Source organism: Pseudophryne corroboree (assembly GCF_028390025.1).
Source record: "Pseudophryne corroboree isolate aPseCor3 chromosome 7 unlocalized genomic scaffold, aPseCor3.hap2 SUPER_7_unloc_3, whole genome shotgun sequence".
In the NCBI taxonomy this organism is placed as follows: Eukaryota; Metazoa; Chordata; class Amphibia; order Anura; family Myobatrachidae; genus Pseudophryne; species Pseudophryne corroboree.
This window is the reverse complement of record NW_026967612.1, coordinates 1,319,841-1,343,071: the sequence shown is the minus strand read 5'-3', so window position 1 is coordinate 1,343,071 and position 23,231 is coordinate 1,319,841. Positions and strand designations below refer to the sequence as shown.

The following is a 23,231-nucleotide window of genomic DNA, read 5'->3' as shown; positions in this document are numbered from 1 at the left end:
CCTCACCAGCACATCTATAGAGCGTTACAAGTCTATCACTATAGAGTTTATTATTTCCCAGACTGTGTACTTTTGACGCTGGGTTGTGAGCTGAAAAATCCCATCTGTCCCTCTGACAGATTTACTGTAGGTCTATCCCCCATAAGCCGATGTGTCTGTGGGTACTTGGTACATGTGTGTCAACATGTCGGTGGCTAAATGTTTTTCCCAAGAGGAAACTATATTAGGAATGCAGACATATGATGGTGGCCCTGTTGGCACCACCAATAACTGACTGGGTGAAAGTTTCAGTAATATCAGAGTGAGGTTGGATAAATCTGTGTCCCAGACACAGACGTAGAGAAAAGATGTGATGTTCATGGCTATGCTTCTTTTCCCTCAGGCCCTGCAAAAATGTTATTTTGCCCAGTTACTACACACTGATACTGACTCGGATACTGATTCCTATGTCGACCATAATATTTCCTGATTAGATCCAATATTGGCAAGGAGCATTCAGTACATGATTGTGGATATTAAGGACATATTAACATCACTGAGGACCCTGCTGTTCCTGACAAAGGGGTCTATATGTATGTATATATAGATATATAATGAAAGCTGATGTAACGTTCCTCCATCTCTGTTTGAGAAAGTCTGGGCCAGCTCGACAAGATGGTTTCAAATCCCCAAAAGGTTTCCGGTTGTTTATTCATTTCCTGCCGCGGACAGAATAAAGTGGGAATCACCCCCTGTTCTGCACGGGGCCCTGTCACAAATCCAGCGGATCGTATGCAGGAAGCTACATTATTTCTAGTTATGTAACCACGGGTACATTACTTAGACCTGCCATTACATGCGCATGGGTGAGTAGTAGTATTCAAGAATTGGTCGAATACCTTGTCATCCGATATAGATATCCTGGAGACATGGGATGCTCCTTACGTTGGATCATATCAAGGACACTGCAGCATACTTACGACTGCAAGGGATATAGGACTCTTGAGTTCACGGGCCAATTTCATGGCAGTCTCGGATAGGAGGGCATTGTGGATTCACCAAGGGAATGCTGATGCTGACTCCAAGAAGAAAGGGAGTCTCTTCCCTATGAAGGTGAAGCCTTGTTTGGCGACGGCCTAGTTAATTTGATCTCGGCAGCTCCCGCAGGTAAGTCAACCTTCTTGCCCTATGTTCCCTCTCAACGGATGAAGACGCATCATTATCTAACGCAGTCATTTTGGCCCAATAGATATGCAAGAAGTTAAGATTCCCCTTTCTTTGCAGGTAGAGGAAGGAGAAGAGGGAAGAGGTCTGTAGCCTCTTCAAGATCGCAGGAGCAGAGATCGTCCTCTGCTTCTGCCAAATCCACTGCATGACGCTGGGGCTCTCTTGCAGGAGCCCACACCAGTGGGGGCACGTCTAAAACACTTCAGTCAGTTCTGGATTAATTTGGACCTGGACTCGTGGGTTTTACAAATAGTGTCCCAAGGGTACAAACTGGGGTTTCAAGACGTTCCCCCTCACCGATTGTTCAAATCGGCCTTAGTCAGCAGGGAGAAGGCTTTTATTCAAGCCTCTTCGTGGTCCCGAAGCCGGAAGGCTCAGTCAGACCAATCTGAAATCTGAAATCCCTCAATTTCTACCTAAAGAAATTCAATTTCAAGATGGAATCTCTCAGGGTAGGGATCTCCAGTCCGGAGGAAGGAGATTTCATGGTTTTGGTAGACATAAGGATGCCTACTTACATGTTCCGTTTAGCCACTGCATCAAGCTACCTGAGGTTTGCAATTCAGTATTGTCATTACCAATTTCAGACGTTGCCGTTTGGTCTGTCCACGGCTCCGAGGATTTTCACCAGGGTGATGGCGGAAATGATGGTTCTCCTTCGCAAGCAAGGAGTCACAATTATCCTGTACTTGGATGATCTCTTGATAAAGGCGAGATCCAGGGACCAGTTGTTGCAAAACATTGCACTCTCCCTGACAGTTCTTCAACAACATGGTTGGCTCCTAAACTTGCCAAAATCGCAGTTGGTCCCAATGACGCGGTTGTTGTTTTTGGGAGTGATACTGGACACAGAAGAGGTTTTCCTCCAGTGGAAAGGCTATGGAGATCCAGAGTCTGGTCAAACAAATTCTGAAACCAGCAAGAGTGTTAATCCATCAATGCATTCGGTTGCTGGGGAAGATGGTTGCGGCCTACGAGGCCATTCAGTTTGGCAGGTTCCATGCTAGAGTGTTCCAGTGGGACCTGTTGGACAAGTGGTCCGGATCCCACCTACACATGCACCGGAGGATAATCCTGTCTTCCAAGACCAGAATATCACTCCATTGGCGGCTGCACAGTTCTCACCTCCTAGAGGGGCGATGGTTCGGGATCCAGGACTGGATCCTAGGGACCACGGATGCAACCCTCCGAGGCAGGGGAGCAGTCACACAGGGGGAAAACATCCAAGGAAGATGGTCAAGTCGGGAAAGTTGTCTCCACATAAATGTTCTGGAGTTAAGGGCCATTTAATAACTGCAGACACAGTACGCACTGGGACGGGTGCCCAGCATCCTCTACGGACTAAGAGAAAAGGATTTACCGGTAGGTATTAAAATCCTATTTTCTCTAACGTCCTAGAGGATGCTGGGGACTCTGTAAGGACCATGGGGATAGACGGGCTCCGCAGGAGACATGGGCACTTTAAGAAAGACTTTAGTTCTGGGTGTGCAGTGGCTCCTCCCTCTATGCCCCTACTCCATACCTCAGTTTGATACTGTGCCCAGTGGAAACTGTGTGCTTTTCAGGAGCTCTCCTGAGCTTTCTGACAGAAAGTATTTTGTTAGGTTTTTAATTTTCAGGGAGCACTGCTGGCAACAGACTCCCTGCATCGAGGGACTGAGGGGAGAGAAGCAGCCCTACTCTCTGAGTTGCAAGGTCCTGCTTCTTAGGCTACTGGACACCATTAGCTCCAGTGGGATTGGTACGCAGGATCTCACCCTCGCCGTCCGTCCCAGAGCCGCGCCGCCGTCCCCCTCGCAGAGCCGGAAGATAGAAGCCGGGTGAGTATGAGAAGAAAAGAGACTTCAGCGGTGGCAGTAGACTTCATGATCTTCACTGAAGTAACGCACAGCACTGCAGCTGTGCGCCATTGCTCCCATACACCTCACATACTCTGGTCACTGTAAGGGTGCAGGGCGCCCTGGGCAGCAATATAAACCTCTTTTTGCCAAAAATATAACATATATATACAGCTGAGCACTGTATATATGTATGAGCCCCCGCCAATTTTACAGTTTAAGCGGGACAGAAGCCCGCCGCTGAGGGGGCGGGGCTTCTCCCTCAGCACTCACCAGCGCCATTTTTTCTCCACAGCACCGCTGAGGCAGCTCCCCAGACTCTCGCCTGCTGAAACCACGGTAGACAAGAGGGTTGAAAAGAGGGGGGGGGGGGGGGGGGGGCACATAATTCGGCGCAAATTACATACAGCAGCACTACTGGGCAAACATTAAGTTACTGTGTTATTCCTGGGTTATATAGCGCTTGGGTGTGTGCTGGCATACTCTCTCTCTCTGTCTCTCCAAAGGGCCTTGTGGGGAAACTGTTTTCAGAAAAAGCATTCCCTGTGTGTGTGGTGTGTCGGTACACGTGTGTCGACATGTCTGAGGAAGAAGGCTGTATTAGAGAGGAGCGGGAGCAAATTAATGTGGTGTCTCTGCGACAGCTGATTGGATGGATATGTGGAATGTTTTAAATGCTAGTGTAAACTCAGTGCACAATAGATTAGACAAGGCTGAAGCTTCGGGACAGTCAGGGTCTCAACCCATGCCTGATCCTATGTCGCAGGGACTGTCAGGGTCTCATAAGCGCCCACTATCCCAGATTGTTGACACAGATACTGACACGGATTCTGACTCCAGTGTCGATTACGATGATGCAAAGTTACAGCCAAAATTGGCAAAATCCATTCGATATAGGATTATGGCAATAAAAGATGTTTTGCACATCACAGAGGAACCCCCTGTCCCTGACAAGAGGGTACATAAGTACAAAGGAAAGAAGCCTGAGGTAACCTTTCCCCCCTCACACGAGCTGAACGAGTTATGTGAAAAAGCCTGGGAATCTCCAGATAAAAGACTGCAGATTTCCAAAAGGATTCTTATGGCGTATCCTTTCCCATCAATGGATTGGTTAAGATGGGAATCCTCCCCTAGGGTGGACAAAGCATTAACACGCTTATCCAAGAAGGTAGCCCTCCCGTCCCAGGATACGGCTACCCTCAAAGAGTCTGCTGACCGCAAACAGGAGATAACCCTGAAGTCCATTTATACACATTCGGGTACCTTACTCAGACCGGCAATTGCGTCGGCCTGGGTGTGTAGTGCTGTAGCAGCATGGACGGATATCTTATCTGAGGGGATGGATACCCTAGATAAGGATACTATTTTATTGACCCTGTGGCATATAAGAGATGCTGTCCTATATGTGTGTATGCAAAGTACAGGTGGTGCTGCAGGGCTCACACCCTTTTACTTGTCTTGTAGAGCAACTCTGGAGCTGTTATTGGATCCATCTGCTGCGGGCCTTCCCCCAGGAATGCTTGCACTAGTTGTTGCATTTGGTTTGTTGTTTGGGGGTGCTTCAGTATTAGGCAGCCTTCTGCCCTCCCACATTCATCTGAAAATGTGTTCTCCCTGCAGTTGTTGTCCCCAGATGAGAGTTCCCTTGTGCTTCCTCAGTTGAATCTCCTTAACTTGACGGGGGTGTGCCCGAGCAGCCGCCCTCCACAGCCCTATCCCAACACATACTTATCTTGCATATGAGATCTCTTGATCATGAAGATAGTTCTCACAGGGTGAGGTTCATCCATTACATTTTAAAGTAGGAAGGTACAAATTACATATTCGAATTACATATATGTGCTGGATTCAAATGTTTTCCCCCCTTCCTTTCTCAATTGTGCCCATCAGCAGCTATTCTTATGTTGCTGCCAATGGTTGTGACACATTTTTTTCTTCTGTGGGGTACACTGGACTCCACAAGGATTCATATTGGGGTGTAGAGTAGGATCTTGATCTGAGGCACCAACAAGCTCAAAGCTTTTGACTGTTCACAAGATACTCAGCGCCCCCTGCTCTATAACCTCGCTTCCATGAACAGGGAGCTCAGTTTGTAGTTGGTGCCTTCAGTAGCAGGTCACTTAACAGGGGGCTGCCTCAGGCATCCTATTCTTAGCTATTAATTTTGACAAGAAAAGAAGAACTTTTTTAATAAGAATCTACAAGGGCTGCAGCAGGCTAGGTCTAATAGACATATTTACTGCAGCTCCATCACTCCCAGCGGCACAGTATACTCCAGTGCCCCGGTTGCTGGGTCACTGCAGCGGAGGCTCCGGTTTCTTCCTAAGGTCAGTCACACACACACCGCCCTCCGGGATCACGAGGCCGCTGATGAAAGGGTGGTAAGGGGCTTCTGTGCCCACTTTATACCGTGATCCAGCGTGGCTGTAGGGGGCGGGCCGTGTGCGCACTGGCGTGGACACTGATTACTGGGCAGCTGCTCCACTAGCCACCAGGGACAGTTAAGGAGCACAGCTCTGGGGGTTTTTCTCCTATATTAACCCCATTTTGTACTACCCGTAGTGCATTGTGATAGGTAATAGGGCCTGATTCAGGTTGGATTGCAATCGCAATAAGCAATCCAACTGCAAAAATTGCTAAGAGCATACGCATCCGCCTGCAGATAATGCGATCGCCTCTGCCTGTCAATCGGTGCAGGGGGGGGGGGAGGGGGGTCAACAACACTCCATTTCCAAGTTGGAGATGGAGCGGTGCGGGGGCAGGGTTTCAATATTGGGTCGGCAACGGAGAAACAGGAGGCGTGGTCAGAGCAGCTGCATGACATCACATGGGCCGGACTCCGCCAGTGGAGCCCCAGCGTCATGCAGTAGATTTTGTAGAGGCCGGGGAGGACTTCTGTTCCTGGGAGCTAGCTGTGTTGTGCATCTTTTTTCCTCTGCCCCTACCTCTGGCAAGAAAGGACGCACCTCGCACTTTCTTGTTTCTTTGTGACCGAAAGGACTGCATTTGATAATGCAGAGCTTTCTTATGCTGTGAGGGAACATAAGGTAAAAAATTTGATTTTCCAGCTGTAGCTGTGCGTGTTAATGCTTTGTCCATCCTAGGGGAGGATTCCCATCGTAACCTCTCCGTTGATGGGAAAGGATACGCCATAAGAATCCTTTTGGAAATCTGCAGTCTTTTATCTGGAGATTCCCAAGCTTTTTCACATAACTCGTTCAGCTCGTGTGAGGGGGGAAAGGTTACCTCAGGCTTCTTTCCCTTGTACATATGTACCCTCTTGTCAGGGACAGGGGGTTCCTCTGTGATGTGCAAAACATCTTTTATTGCCATAATCATATATCGAATGGATTTTGCCAATTCTGGCTGTAACTTTGCATCAACGTAATCGACACTGGAGTCAGAATCCGTGTCGGTATCTGTGTCAACAATCTGGGATAGTGGGCACTTATGAGACCCTGACAGTCCCTGCGACATAGGATCAGGCATGGGTTGAGACCCTGACTGTCCCAAAGCTTCAGCCTTGTCTAATCTTTTGTGCAATGAGTTTACACTAGCATTTAAAACATTCCACATATCCATCCAATCAGGTGTCGGCGGAGACACCACATTCATTTGCTCCCGCTCCTCTCTAATATAGCCTTCTTCCTCAGACATGTCGACACACGTGTACCGACACACCACACACACACAGGGAATGCTTTTTCTGAAGACAGTTTCCCCACAAGGCCCATTGGAGAGACAGAGAGAGAGAGTATGCCAGCACACACCCAAGCGCTATATAACCCAGGAATAACGCAGTAACTTAATGTTTGTCCAGTAGCGCTGCTGTATGTCATTTGCGCCGAATTATGTGCCCCCCCTCTCTTTTCAACCCTCTTGTCTACCATAGTATAAGCAGGGGAGAGTCCGGGCAGCTTCCTCTCAGCGGTGCTGTGGAGAAAAAATGGCGCTGGTGAGTGCTGAGGGAGAAGCCCTGCCCCCTCGGCGGCGGGCTTCTGTCCCGCTTAAACTGTAAAATTGGCAGGGGCTCATACATATACAGTGCCCAGCTGTATATATGTTATATTTTTGCCAAAAAGAGGTTTATATTGCTGCCCAGGGCGCCCCCCCTGCGCCCTGCACCCTTACAGTGACCGGAGTATGTGAGGTGTATGGGAGCAATGGTGCACAGCTGCCGTGCTGTGCGTTACCTCAGTGAAGATCATGAACTCTTCTGCCGCCTCTGAAGTCTTCTTTTCTTCTCATACTCACCCGGCTTCTATCTTCTGAATCTGCGAGGGGGACGGCGGCGCGGCTCTGGGACGGACGGCGAGGGTGAGATCCTGTGTACCAATCCCTCTGGAGCTAATGGTGTCCAGTAGCCTAAGAAGCAGAACCTTGCAACTCAGAGAGTAGGGCTGCTTCTCTCCCCTCAGTCCCTCGATGCAGGGAGTCTGTTGCCAGCAGTGCTCCCTGAAAATAAAAAAACCTAACAAAATACTTTCTGTCCGAAAGCTCAGGAGAGCTCCTGAAAAGCACCCAGTCTCAACTGGGCACAGTATCAAACTGAGGTATGGAGGAGGGGCATAGAGGGAGGAGCCAGTGCACACCCAGAACTAAAGTCTTTCTTAAAGTGCCCATGTCTCCTGCGGAGCCCGTCTATCCCCATGGTCCTTACGGAGTCCCCAGCATACTCTAGGACATTAGAGAAACTAGAATTTTAATACCTACCGGTAAATCCTTTTCTCTTAGTCCGTAGAGGATGCTGGGCACCCGTCCCAGTGCGTACTGTGTCTGCTGTTATTAAATGGCCCTTAACTCCAGAACATTTATGTGGAGACAACTTCCCTGACTTGACCATCTTCCTTGGACGTTTTCCCCCTGTGTGACTGCTCCCCACCTCGAAAGGGTTGCATCCGTGGTCCCTAGGATCCAGTCCTGGATCCCGAACCATCGCCCCTCTAGGAAGTGAGAACTGTGCAGCCACCAATGGAGTGAGATTCTGGTCTTGGAAGACAGGATTATACTCCGGTGCATGTGTAAGTGGGATCCGGACCACTTGTCCAACAGGTCCCACTGGAACACTCTGGCATGGAACCTGCCAAACTGAATGGCCTCGTAGGCCAAAACCATTTTCCCCAGCAACCGAATGCATTGATGGATTAACACTCTTGCTGGTTTCAGAATTTGTTTGACCAGACTCTGGATCTCCATAGCCTTTCCACTGGAGGAAAACCTCTTCTGTGTCCAGTATCACTCCCAAAAACAACAACCGCGTCATTGGGACCAACTGCGATTTTGGCAAGTTTAGGAGCCAACCATGTTGTTGAAGAACTGTCAGGGAGAGTGCAATGTTTTGCACCAACTGGTCCCTGGATCTCGCCTTTATCAGGAGAACATCCAAGTACGGGATAATTGTGACTCCATGCTTGCGAAGGAGAACCATCATTTCCGCCATCACCCTGGTGAAAATCCTCGGAGCCGTGGACAGACCAAATGGCAACGTCTGAAATTAGTAATGACAATCCTGAATTGCAAACCTCAGGTAGCTTGATGCAGTGGCTAAATGGGAAATGTAAGTAGGCATCCTTTAAGTTTACCAAAACCATGAAATCTCCTTCCTCCGGACTGGAGATCACTACCGTGAGAGATTCCATCTTGAAATTGAATTTCTTTAGGTAGAAATTGAGGGATTTCAGATTTCAGATTGGTCTGACTGAGCAGTCCGGCTTCGGGACCACGAAGCAGCTTGAATAAAAACCTTCTCCCTGCTGACTAAGGCTGATTTGAACAATTGGTGAGGGGGAACGTCTTGAAACCCCAGTTTGTACCCTTGGGACACTATTTATAAAACCCACGAGTCCAGGTCCTAATGAATCCAGAACTGACTGAAGAGTTTTAGACGTGCCCCCACTGGTGCGGGCTCCTGCAAGAAAGCCCTAGCGTCATGCAGTGGATTTGGCAGAAGCAGAGGACAATCTCTGCTCCTGCAATCTTGAAGAGGCTACAGACCTCTTCCCTCTTCTCCTTCCTCTACCTGCAAAGAAAGAGGAATCTTATGCAATAAGTTATCTATTGGGCCGAAATGACTGCATCAGATAATGATGCGTCTTTATCCGTTGAGAGGGAACATAGTGCAAGAAGGTTGACTTACCTGCGGGAGCTGCCGAGATCAAATTAACTAGGCCGTCACCAAACAAGGCTTCACCTTCATAGGGAAGAGACTCCCTTTCTTCTTGGAGTCAGTATCAGCATTTCCTTGGTGAATCCAGATATACAGGGAATGGGGGGAAGGGGATGTGTTCTGCACCAGCTATTAAATTCTAAATATTTGTATGAAGAGGCCCCAATAAAAGTCCATCAGTTATATTAAATATTAATTGTAGGACGTTCGGGGGTGCTACCAGAGACAAGTAATGTTATGCAGGAAAGGAGAAGAGAAAAGAATGTCTCTTTTGCTGGCGCACAAATGATGATTTAAAAATTAACTTTTAATAAATTCGTTAAAATTGTCTAAACACGAAATAAAGTACAATAAGTTTGTATAATGTAATTACCATATATAATAAATGGAAATACATTTATTAATATCAAGGTTCGCTACCTGTGTTGTGTCTTTATTATTGATCCAAATTGACTATATCAATTAGTCTGATACTGAATTACTGGACACTATGTAATATTAGTTGAATGTATATTAGTAATTCACTTGACAAATGTCAGAACCTGGCAATAGTTCTACATATCATACACTTACAGCACTCTTTCCACAATATTTTCCCTTTATTCCAGATCAAATGGTATAATCCCCCACAGTAATTATTCCTGTTGTAGTATAGTACAGTATGGTTGCTGGGGACGTCTTTAATGAAAAGAGAGGGAACATCTAATGTGTCTCCTTATGGGTAAAATACTTGCAAGCTAAGTGCTATGAATAGCATCAGCATGTAGATAAATGCTGAGTGTTAGGTGAGTAATGCAGATAAATAGGGATATCTAATAATTCTATAGAATAGTGGGTGAATTATTAGATATCCCTATTTATCTGCACCTCTAAGCACACTATTTGACTGTCCACACCCTGCTGTGCCTATTACCCATCTCCTCCACCACCCTCAACACTGACCCACACATCATTCACCCACAAAGATACAATAAAGGTAGTTTGGATAAATTAGCTAAATGAAATGGATTTAACCAATTTATCTAAATGACCATTTTTGGATGTTTTCCAGTGTTTGGGAGCAAAAGGTCAATTGTCATTTGCTGCCACATATTAGCATAATTTTGTTTCAACTAGAAAAAAAAATTGGACAGATAATCTAAGTGTGGATCCAGTTTAATGCTGATTTCAGAGCCAACTATAGACTTGATTGAGGTACTGTGTCCCCGGTACCAAATACCAATTAAAATAATATTGTGAGGTGTGAGGTGTTCAAAAAAGACTGAAAATGAGTGGAAATTATGGTTATTGAGGTTAAAAATACTATGGGATCAAAATGACCCCCAAATTCTATGATTTAAGCTGTTTTTTAGGGTTTTTTGAAAAAAACACCCGAATCCAAAACACACCCGAATCCGACTAAAAAATTTCGGTGAGGTTTTGCCAAAACGCGTCCGAACCCAAAACACGGCCGCGGAACCGAACCCAAAACCAAAACCCGAAAAATTTCCGGTGCACATCACTACTTAATTAGAACTTCGGTCAATGTGAATTAATTATTGGACTCAACCATGGTTATCCTTAAAACCCAGGGGTCTATTTAAGATCGATCTTAATCGATGTTGGGCTTCCAGGTTGAAAACAACACACATTTACTAACATTTTAAAATTTATATAAAAAATCATCTGTTCGTAAATGCAGTGCACATGGTTTTGCCCAACTGCTAACAAAAATCCTGCTGCGATCAACTTGGAATTACCCCCATCGATTGATGTTTTCACACTGCTCGTTCCAACCCCAAAAACTATGAAGAGGATGGGGCCATATACGCAGGGTCCATCCTGTGCATGTGCCTACATTTTCTCCGGGTGCCCCGCAGAAAATGCGAATGCCTCTGCCTGTCAATCAATATTATTATTATTATTATTATTATCCTTTATTTATATGGCGCCACAAGGGTTCCGCAGCGCCCGATTACAGAGTACAAATGCACATAAAAAATAGGAAAACAGTGACTTACAGTTGAATACAATATAGGACAAGTACAGGGCAGCTAAGCATAACTACACCAGTAAACATAGAGATAAGTTCCAGGTGGTCAAAAAACTGTGGGATCGGGGCGGTTGAGGATTATTAAAGTAAGAAAAGTATAAGCACATGAGGGAAGAGGGCCCTACTCGTGAGAGCTTACATTCTAGAGGGCGTACCTTCGCAGGTATATCGCGATCATGAGCCATGTCTCCCATTTTTGTCATTATAGGTGCTCTGTGAGCTGCTGACAATGCCCCAGCCCCTCTGTCTCCCGTGAATAGACATTGGGGCTTATTCAGACCAGATCGCTTCAATTTATTTTCACCCAGCGGGCAATCAGGTCTGCACTGCACATGCGTATGCGCCACAATGCGTAGGTGCGACGGTCCGGAGATCACAAGAAGATTGACAAGAAGAGGGTGTTTGTGTGGGTGGCAACTGAATGTTTCTAGGGAGTGTCCGGAAAAACACTGGAGGGACCCGGCGTTTTGTGGGAGGATTTGTGACGTCACCTCAATGGCTGAGTAAGTGCTGAGCTGTGCAGCTCTTGTGCACATGTGATCACACACCTGCACAGCAAATTTTCCCTTCCGCTGTAGGCGGCAACCACCTGATCACAGGGATGCAAAAAACACACCCTAGCGATCAGGTCTGAATTACCCACAATGTGCATATTTGCAGAGCAACAAGCTACAGGGAGCCTTCCACCCCCCCCCCCCCCTTCCCCAAGACTATGGGACACTGGGGGGGGGGGTTATTTGGGTTAGCTGGACATTCCCAAAAAAAGTGACTGTCCTGCAAAAATTGGGTTAGTTGGGAGGTATGTGCAAATACATTTATTGTTTTGCATGCAGGGTAAATACTGGCTTCTTTGACATTTAGCCACAAATGCTGCACAGTTGAATTACAGTATTACACTGCAATTAACAGTTATGCTAGGACATTCCTTCTCCCAAAATCTACCTCTCTCTGCATGTTACATCTGTCCCACAGTGGCGTGCGGTGAGGTCAGTGGCTAGTGAGGCACTACAGCCATAATGTCCGCCGAATCCTGCCGATGACCCTTAGCCAATGCCCGCTACTGCCTCTGAGCCGATACCCACTGCCACCGCCAATGGCTTACAAACTCTCCCACAATCAACTGACCCAGCCCTCCACCACTAATTTCTATCTCAGTCCGATGCCGCCAATGCCCGCTGCCTGCCTGCTCATTGTTCTTGTTATATATTATACATTTTTAAAGAAAAAAAAAATGAGTGTTTGGGACTGGGAAGGGTGAGGGAGGAGGACATGAATGCAATTTTGTTGTCCAGGGCTTCCATTAACTTAAAGGAGAAGGGTCTGAATGGGTTAACAAAAAAATGTGTGAGGTCCCCCCTCCTTAGTATAACCAGCCTCTTTGAGCCGGTCCTGGTTATTTAAATACTGGGGGAAAAATTGGACGAGGTTCCCCGTATTTAGACAACCAGCACCGGGCTCTTATACGGGTCCTGGTTCCAAAAATACGTGGGACAAAAGATGTAGGGGTACCCCATATTTTTAAAACCAGCACCGGGCTCCACTAGCCAGAGAGATAATGCCACAGCCAGGGGACACTTTTATGTAGGGCCCTGGCATTACCCCTCCAACTAGTCACCCCTGGCCGGGGTTCCCTGGAGGAGTGGGGATCCCTTAAATCAAGAGGTTCCTCCCCTCGAGGCACCCAAGGGCCAGGGGTGAAGCCCGAGGCTGTCCCCAGCACCCCTGGGTGGTGGGTGCCGGGCTGATAGCCATATGTGTAAAAAAAGAATATTGTTTTTTTGTTGTGGAACTACAAGGCCCAGCAAGCCTCCCCCACTTGCTGGTACTTGGAGAACCTCAAGTACCAGCAGGCGGGGAAATAACAGGCTCGCTGGTACCTGTAGTTCTACAACAACAAAAAATACCCAAATAAAAACACAAACACACACACCGTGACAGTAAAATTATTGAGACAGGCTGTAGCATGTGGATGCATGTAACCCTATAAAAGTGATGGATTGGGTGACTATTACAATACCCACTGTTGCTGTCTGAAAAATGATGGATTTATAGATTGCTCTGCCGAGATATGTTTTTTTTCTAAAATGCACCACAGGTATGGATGGATAGTATACTTGACGACACAGAGGTAGGTAGAGCAGTGGCCTACTGTACCGTACTGCTATATATTATATTATTTATTATTATTATCCTTTATTTATATGGCGCCACAAGGGTTCCGCAGCACCAAATTACAGAGTACATAAACAAATAATCAAACAGGAAAACAGCAACTTACAGTTGATGACAATATAGGACAAGTACAGGGTAAATAAACATAGCTACATCAGCAGATGACACTGGAATAAGTATCAGGTGGCAGAAGACTGCTGGATTTGGTGCAGCTGAAGATTATTAAAGTAAGAAAAGAGTAAGCACATGAGGGAAGAGGGCCCTGCTCATGAGAGCTTACATTCTAAAGGGGAGGGGTAGACAGACAGGGGTGAGACAGATGGGGTACATAGAGAGCGTGGAACAGAGGTTTAGGATGAGATTTGGCTGGGTTTGGTGAAGAAGTGGGTCTTGAGAGCCCATTTGAAGTTTTGTAGAGAGGTGAAGAGTCTGAGGGGGAGAGGTAGGGAATTCCAGAGAAGTGGTGCAGCACATGAAAAATCTTGGAGGTAGGAGTGGGAGGAAGTAATCCGTAGGCAGGAGAGTCGGCGTGCATTAGCAGAGCGAAGAGGACGGGTGGGAGTGTAAAGCGAGATAAGATCAGAGATGTAGATGGGAGAGGAGTGGGTGAGGGTTTTGTAAGCAAGTGTGAGAAGCTTGAAATGGATTCTGAAAGGGAAGGGGAGCCAGTGAAGGACTAGTAAGAGAGGAGAGGTGGACGTAGTGCATTTGGTGAGGAAAATGAGCCGGGCAGCAGCATTGAGGATAGATTGGAGTGGAGAGAGGTATTTGTCAGGAATGCCAGTCAGGAGGAGATTACAGTAGTCCAGTCTGGAGATGACCAGTGAGTGGATAAGAGTCTTAGTAGCATCCTGGGTCAGAAAGGGTCTGATCCTGGAAATATTTTTTAGATGAAAACGGCAGGTTTGTGAGAGGTGCTGAATGTGTGGTTTGAAGGAGAGGGAGGAGTCAAGGATTACTCCAAGACAGCGCACTTGGGGGGTAGAGGAGATAGTAGTGCCATCAATAGATAATGAGATTGTAGGAGGTGAGGTTATGCGGGAGGGAGGGAAGATGATCAGCTCGGTCTTAGACATGTTAAGTTTAAGAAAGCGCTGGGACATCCAGGAAGAGATAGCAGAGAGACAGTTGGAGATACGAGTGAGGAGAGTAGGGGAGAGGTCTGGAGAGGAAAGATAGATTTGAGTGTCATCAGCATAGAGATGATATTGGAAACCAAAAGAACTAATGAGCTTACCTAGTGAGGACGTATAGAGAGAGAAGAGGACCAAGGACAGAACCTTGGGGTACCCCTACAGTTAGTGGAAGTGAGGGGGAGGTGGAGTCATGAGAGGAGACAGAGAATGAACGGTCAGAAAGGTAGGACGACAACCAAGAGAGGGCAGTGTTACGCAGACCAATGGAGTGAAGGATTTGCAGTAGGAGAGGATGGTCCACAGTGTCAAAAGCAGCAGAGAGATCAAGTAGAATAAGTAGAGAGTAGTGTCCCTTAGATTTAGCAGCATGGAGGTCATTGCATACTTTTGTAAGGGCAGTTTCAGTGGAGTGGAGAGGACGGAAGCCAGACTGGAATGGGTCAAGCAGTGAGTGTGAGGGAAGTAAGGCGGTTGTAGACAATACGCTCAAGGAGTTTGGAGGCAAAAGGGAGAAGAGAGATGGGTCGGTAGTTGGAGAGAGTGTTTGGATCAAGGGTAGGTTTTTTAAGAATAGGAGAGATGAGAGCGTGCTTGAAGGCAGAGGGGACAGTGCCTGATGAGAGGGAGAGATTGAGAAGGTGGGAAAGATGGGAACAAGCGGAAGAAGAGATGTGGCAGAGGAGGCGGGAGGGGATAGGGTCAAGTGGGGAGGTGGTGAGGGGACAGGAACGAATGAGGGCCATGACTTCCTCTCCAGATGCATGGGAGAAAGATGACAGAGTTGGTGCGAGGGATGGGGAGGGTTGGTAAGGGATGGGAGAAGGCTGGTTACTGATAGTCTGGTGTGATGTGATGTCCTGACGTATGGAGTCAATTTTGGATGTGAAGTAAGTGGCAAAGTCAAGAGCAGAGAGTGAGGAAGGGAGACGAGGTGGAGGTGGGCAGAGGAGTGAGTTGAGAGTGGCAAAGAGGCGCCGGGGGTTGGAAGACTGGGAGGAGATGAGGTTCTTGAAGTATGACTGTTTAGCAAGAGAAAGGGCAGCACTGAAGGATGAGAGCATAAGTTTGAAATGGAGGAAGTCTGCCTTAGAGCGTGATTTCCTCCAGTGTCGCTCAGCAGTACGTGAGCATTTTTGCAGATATCTGGTGCATTTGGTGTGCCAGGGTTGAGGTGTTAATTTGCGAGGGTGAACAGTGGTTGGTGGAGCAACAGAGTCAAGAGCAGAAGTAAGGGAAGCATTGTATGTGGAAGTGGCTTGTTCAGGGCATGAGAGAGAGAGAGAATAGGAGAGAGAAGTGAGTCAAACAGGGAGGAAAGGAATGTGGTGTCAATAGCTTCAATGTTACGCTTAGTGATGGTAGCCTTAGGAGGTTGAGATGGGGAAGTCGAGAGAGATAGGTTGAAGGAGAGCAGGTGGTGGTCAGAGAGGGGAAATGGGGAGTTGGAAAAATCAGAAATATCACAGCGGTGAGTGAAGACCAGATCCAGTGAGCTCCCATTCACATGGGAGGGTGAGGAGGTCCACTGGGAGAGACCAAGTGAAGAGGTGAGGTTAAGGAGTTTAGAGGCAGGGGATTGTGTGGGGATGTCAATAGGGATGTTGAAATCGCCTAGGATAATGGTGGGAATGTCAGAAGAGAGGAAGTGAGGAAGCCAGGAAGCAAAGTTGTCGATGAATTTGGAAGCAGTGCCAGGGGGGCGGTAAATGACAGCTACTCTAAGATGGACTGGTTGGAAGAGACATATGGAGTGGACCTCAAATGTAGATAATATAAGGGATGGTTCTGGTGGTATGAGTTGGTAGGAGTAACTAGAAGGTAAAAGGACCCCAACACCACCCCCATGGCGACCCCCAGGTCGGGGTGTGTGTGTGAATGTAAGGCCCCCAGCAGAGAGAGCAGCAGCAGAAGTAGTGTCAGAGGGCGTAATCCAAGTTTCAGTAATGGCTAGTAGGTGTAGGGAGTTGGAAATGAAAAGGTCATGAGTGGGGACCAGTTTGTTACAAACGGATCTGGCATTCCAGAGGGCACAGGATAGGGGGTATGAGTTTGTGGGAGAGATGTGAATTAGATGTTCAGGGTTGCTGTAGCGATGAGGTGGGATTAACTTTGAGGGCAGGGATGAGAGAGTAGTGATGGTACGGGTGCCTGAGATAGGAGGGGAAACTGCAGGAGGTGGGCAGGGAGGGAGGTCAGTGTGATGTGGATGGGGGTGTGGGGAGGTGACAGGGGAGGGAGAGAGGGAGCAGGGCTGAGTTGTGGGGTAGCAGGACCATGGGGCAGAGGTGAATGAAAGTGGGGTAACAGGAAAGGTGGGGGAAGGAAACAGAGGGATGGAGGGGAGACAGAGGAGGAGGTGGAGGAGACTAGGGGGGAAGGATAAAGATACATTATTAGGTAGACACTGAGTGATGTGGGGAGTATAAGAAAGCATTCACATAGTGTTAAGTAGGTAAATAGGTTGAGGGAAAGTGGAAGTAGGAGAGGAGACTGTAAGGGAATCCGAGCAGAAGAATTGTAGAAATGCAGGTGAGAAAAGCAGTGTAGGCTCAAGGGGTGTAGATTTAGTATGAAATGAGTCAAAAGCGTAGATAAAGTGGGTGCAGAAATGTATTTGGAGTGTAAGAAATGAAAGGATTGTGAGAGGTTTAAGAAGCAATGGTAATTATGTTAGATGTTTTAAGTGTTTGCAGGTAAAATTGCATTGGTGCAGCTGTGCTTAAAAAACAAAATTACAATAATACAGATACAGGCATTTGTAGGTGAAATGGATGGTTTATGAAATGTCCAAGTAAGGTAGTTCTGTGCTATGTAATCAGATGCAACAATCAGGAGGTGAGTGATCTGAGGAGTAAGTGACTCACATTTGTTATTAGTTCTTCAGTTTTCTTTGATTGGTGTGCTTCTGTTTTCCTTCTTTTTTCACTTCGATTGAACGCTAATTGAACACTGCTGTTATGTGTCAATTTTATCACGCTTTTATAAAAATGCACGCTTAGATCAATAAATGCACAGCCAAATGGCTTTGCACAGCCTACACCATTGGACTTAAGTAGAAGACTATTACAAGTGAAACCAATAATTGAAATCTGTAACCACACCCCACCCCCTCAAATGCCAGGCAATAAATTACCTTAAAAACAACAACCAGGCATTCCACAAAGATTAAACTGGGTCTATATCATTCAAAACTTTAAAAAAGTACTTCAAAATCACATTCTATGCAATAATGTTTCAATTTGCATTACCCAGCAGAATTAGCTTTGCATATATAGATATAGTGCAGCAGAATAGATTGGTGGTTGTAGTCAATTGTAATTACCTGTAGGTGACAAGAAGAGAAGAAACGTCAATTCACAATCGATATCAGCTGAAGATAAATTAACGCTGATTGAACGCTGCGTTATGTGTCAATTTTATCACGCTTTGATAAAAATGCATGCTTTGATCAATAAATGCACAGCCAAACAGCTTTGCACATCCTACACCATTGGACTTAAGTAGAAGTCTGGTGGTCAGCAAAATTTTGCACTGTCCTCCTACTATATATAGTGCGCACAACTACTAAAATACACCACAGGTATGGATGGATAGTATACTTGACGACACAGAGGTAGGTAGAGCAGTGGCCTACTGTACCGTATTGCTATATATTATATACTGGTGGTCAGCAAAATTCTGCTCTGTCCTCCTACTATATATACTGCGCACAACTACTAAAATACACCACAGGTATGGATGGATAGTATACTTGACGACACAGAGGTAGGTAGAGCAGTGGCCTACTGTACCGTACTGCTATATATTATATACTGGTGGTCAGCAAAATTCTGCCCTGTCCTCATACTATATAATACAATGCAGCACAGATATGGAGCATTTTTCAGGCAGAGAACGTAGATATTTTCAGCACACTGAGCACAGATATTTGCAAGCACACTGAGCACAGATATTTGCAGCACACTGAACACAGAAACTGAGAAAACGCTGCACATCCTCTCCCTATCATCTCCAATGCACAAGTGAAAATGGCGGCGACTCGTGGCTCCTTATATAGAATAGAATAGCTGCTGACGGGCACGATTGAGGGAGAAAAGGGACATTTGAATCCAGCCCATAGATGCAATGTGAATATGTAATTTGTACCTTCCTATCTTAAAATGTATATACAGTGTATATGTCACAACTGAGGGCCTGAGCTGACTGGAGGCAGCCTCAGTTGTAGGGGCTGAGGTGTAGTGGAACCTGGGAGGTTGTATCAGACCCCTGGACATGTAAGTTAAATGTAGAAGAATTGCCCGAAGGCGTGCCCACGACAACCAGGATAAAAGTCAATGATGTTTATTTTGACAAACTCCATGCATCACAGCAGTAATAAAAGAGAAACATAAAATCAGCAGAGAAATAATACAGTTCCTGGGTACTACAGGAGGACAAGGACCACAGGGCTCTGGTAGTATGAGACAGTTCTTATTATCTTCTAGTTGGAAAGTCCTTACCAGGCCCGACTGTAGCAATGGAGATAGCCCAGGATCATACTAGCTGGTGTTCCAGGAAAAGCTGGGCTGCTGTGGATAAAATGGCTGCTGTGGGTACTGGCTGAAACCAGACTGATGTAAGCACGGAGTGGATAGCTGGATGGAACCAGCCAAATAATAAATGAAGCTTGAGAGCGATGAAATATGATTGATATATGGCGTTTGAGAGCGGTGAAATAATAGTGCCGGTGGTGAGTGGTAATCTGCGGAAATGATACCGGCACTTTAAGAAGAGCTGATCTCTGCTGGAAGCTAGGCTGGAAGCAGGTAAATCTGTAACTGGAAACAGATGAGTCCCAGAGGACTGGAGAGTCAGGCTGCACCGCAGGTGGTAGACTAGAGCGGGTCTCTTTAGTGGAGGTTTGGAGATGGTAACTGGAACCTGGAAAACAACCACGGGAGAGAGACAAACTGGAACTAGGTTTGACAACCAAATCACTGACGCCTTCCTTGCTCAGGCACAGAATACTTATACCTGCAGCAAGGAAGGGATTGGCTAGGCAATTATGCAGATTACAATGGAAACAGCGGATTGGTGGAAATGAACAGGTGACAGAATCCAACATGGCTGCGCCCATGCAGACACTTGGAGGGAAGATTGGTTTGATAATCCATGTGGGAACTTTAACAGCAATGGCGGCGCCGGCCACAGTAAACAGGAGACGCCAGACTGATGAGTGCACATTTGAACCACGCGGGCAACAGCGGAAGCCGCGGCTGACATAAGCGCCACTCTGACATCCTGCATGCAGAAACTCAGGGACGGCGGCGGAGGCCGCGGGAGATGCCATTCAAGATGTAACATGGCGCCGCTGTGACAGCGTCTCAGAGTGACAGGAGAGGAGGCAGGAATGGGGACATCAGAATAACAGATGGGATCCGGTCCTGGAGCGCTGAGCCAGCCTTAGGAGGCATCTGAAAGGTAAGTTATGGCGTCCAGATACCCGGATCGTGACAGTATACACTAGAGGTCTTTCCGAACCCCCTAATCCTAACATTGTAATTTGCTTTAGGGCGCACCTCCAATTAGTCTAGTGTTTCTTGCTGCCTTTCCAATGAAGCAAGTTTAATTTAGTAATAGGTGAAAAACCATCCCTACAAAGGTGTTAATCAGAGACTTGGCTTTGTGGACACTTTTCAGAGAACAAATTTGTTAGCATAAAAATAAAGCCAGAAAATGAAGAGCTGTTTAATCACTCAATTGGATTTTTTTTTGCCGGCATATTTCTTTTTCTCTGCAACCCACTGCTAAATTGTGCTTCCTAGCTGTTTTTATTAAATCACTGAATCAAATCTAACTCTGATTACATCAGAAAAGGCCAGGTACCCTACACCATAACAAGGGGTTTGAAATTTTGACTTGTCTACTTAAAGATCACCAAAATCTGATAACAAGGTCAATTACATCCCTGGGTGGGATTGAACCACCAACCTTTTAGCTAGTAGCCGGACACACTAACCGATTGCGCCACAGAGATACTTCACAAAAAGTACATACTGACAAAGGCTAATAAGCATACATCTAGAACGTTTCCTAGAAAAACTTTAAAAAGTCAATAATCTGGAGAGTTTTTGTAAGATGTTTCTTCCATCAACCAAAGAAGAAACACATTGGTACTTTCCCATGATGACTGAGTGCTTCAGGATCTCTTTCACTTACATGTGCAGCAAAGTACTGCAATGGAAGCATGCTGGGCCCATAACCTAGAGGTAGGCAGATTGAAACTATCCTTTGCTATATGCATTTTTTTTTGTTAATTTAAGTAATCAAAACTGGGATTGATATTTTTGTTCTTTTATTTTTACTTAAAGTACAATAACTTTTACCATTATAATTTGTTTTAATAGTATATTGACAGTATAGTTTTCTTTAAAAAATCCACTTAATTTTCTTTACCCTATTATTAAAAGGGTAATTGACAAAAACAAACTACATTGTCACCAGAAGATCAATACAAAATGTACAAGTGATATATTAAAATCATCTTTCCAGCTTGAATTTCAATGATGCATTGGGGCAACGATTTTGTGAGAAACATTTTCACCCTTAAATAAAGATTTTCTTAATTCCTTACCTGTGTGCTAATTAGATATCACCTTGTTTTCACATTAAACAGACTTCCACATGAGAAAGCAGCAAGGATACAGTGGCGTTAATGTTTCCTGGTGTCAACCTGTATTATTTCAGTAGACATTGAAATGAGGATGCATCTTGCTGCCTTTCCAATGAAGCAAGTTTAATTTAGTAATAGGTGAAAAACCATCCCTACAAAGGTGTTAATCAGAGACTTGGCTTTGTGGACACTTTTCAAAGAACAAATTTGTTAGCATAAAAATAAAGCCAGAAAATGAAGAGCTGTTTAATCACTCAATTGGATTTTTTTTGCCAGCATATTTCTTTTTCTCTGCAACCCACTGCTAAATTGTGCTTCCTAGCTGTTTTTATAAAATCACTGAATCAAATCTAACTCTGATTACATCAGAGAAGGCCAGGTACCCTACACCATAACAGGGGGTTTGAAATTTTGACTTGTCTACTTAAAGATCACCAAAATCTAATAACAAGGTCAATTACATCCCTGGTTGGGATTGAACCACCAACCTTTTGGTTAGTAGCCAGACACACTAACCGATTGCGCCACAGAGACACTTTGCAAAAAGTACATACTGACAAAGTCTAATAAGCATACATCTAGAACGTTTCCTAGAAAAACTTTAAAAAGTCAATAATCTGGAGAGTTTTTGTAAGATGTTTCTTCCATCAACCAATGAAGAAACACATTGGTACTTTCCCATGATGAGTGAGTGCTTCAGGATCTCTTGCACTTACATGTGCAGCAGAGTACTGCAATGGAAGCATGCTGGGCCCATTACCCAGAGGTAGGCAGATTGAAACTATCCTCTGCTATATGCATTTTTTTTGTTAATTAAAGTAATCAAAACTGGGATTGATATTTTTGCTCTTTTATTTTTACTTAAAGTACAATAACTTTTACCATTTTAATTTGTTTTAATAGTATATTGACAGTATAGTTTTCTTTAAAAAATCCACTTAATTTTCTTTACCCTATTATTAAAAGGGTAATTGACAAAAACAAACTACATTGTCACCAGAAGAGCAATACAAAATGTACAAGTGATCTTTCCAGCTTGAATTTCAATGATGCATTGGGGCAACGATTTTGTGAGAAACATCTTCACCCTTAAATAAAGATTTTCTTAATTCCTTACCTGTGTGCTAATTAGATATCACCTTGTTTTCACATTAAACAGACTTCTACATGAGAAAGCAGCAAGGATGCAGTGGCGTTAATGTTTCCTGGTGTCAACCTGTATTATTTCAGTAGACATTGAAATGAGGATGCATCTTGCTGCCTTTCCAATGAAGCAAGTTTAATTTAGTTATAGGTGAAAAACCATCCCTACAAAGGTGTTAATCAGAGACTTGGCTTTGTGGACACTTTTTAGAGAACAAATTTGTTAGCATAAAAATAAAGGCAGAAAATGAAGAGCTGTTTAATCACTCAATTGGATTTTTCTGCCAGCATATTTTTTTTCTCTGCAACCCATTGCTAAATTGTGCTTCCTAGCTGTTTTTTATAAAATCACTGAATCAAATCTAACTCTGATTACATCAGAGAAGGCCAGGTACCCTACACCATAAGAGGGGGTTTGAAATTTTGACTTGTCTACTTAAATATCACCAAAACCTGATCACAAGGTCAATTATGTCCCTGGGTGGGATTGAACCACCAACCTTTTGGTTAGTAGCCAGACACACTAACCGATTGCGCCACAGAGACAATTTGCAAAAAGTACGTACTGACAAAGGCTAATAAGCATTCATCTAAAACGTTTCCTAGAAAAACTTTAAAAAGTCAATAATCTGGAGAGTTTTTGTAAGATGTTTCTTCCATCAACCAACGAAGAAACACATTGGTACTTTCCCATGATGAGTGAGTGCTTCAGGATCTATTGCACTTACATGTGCAGCAGAGTACAGCAATGGAAGCATGCTGGGCACATAACCCAGAGGTAGGCAGATTGAAACTATCCTCTGCTATATGCATTTTTTTTTGTTAATTAAAGTAATCCAAAACGAGGCACGAGGCACTGCTTTATTAAATAACACCTCAAACTATC

The 23,231-nt window shown here is 45.2% G+C and overlaps 1 non-coding gene across 1 annotated transcript; it reads right to left on the bottom strand.

Annotated features, from left to right (window-relative positions):
- Positions 1-22,817: 22,817 nt before the first annotated feature.
- Positions 22,818-22,891, bottom strand: TRNAS-ACU (transfer RNA serine (anticodon ACU)). The gene has a single exon. It is a non-coding gene; the product is annotated as a tRNA-Ser (tRNA).
- Between the last annotated feature and the right edge of the window lie 340 nt (positions 22,892-23,231).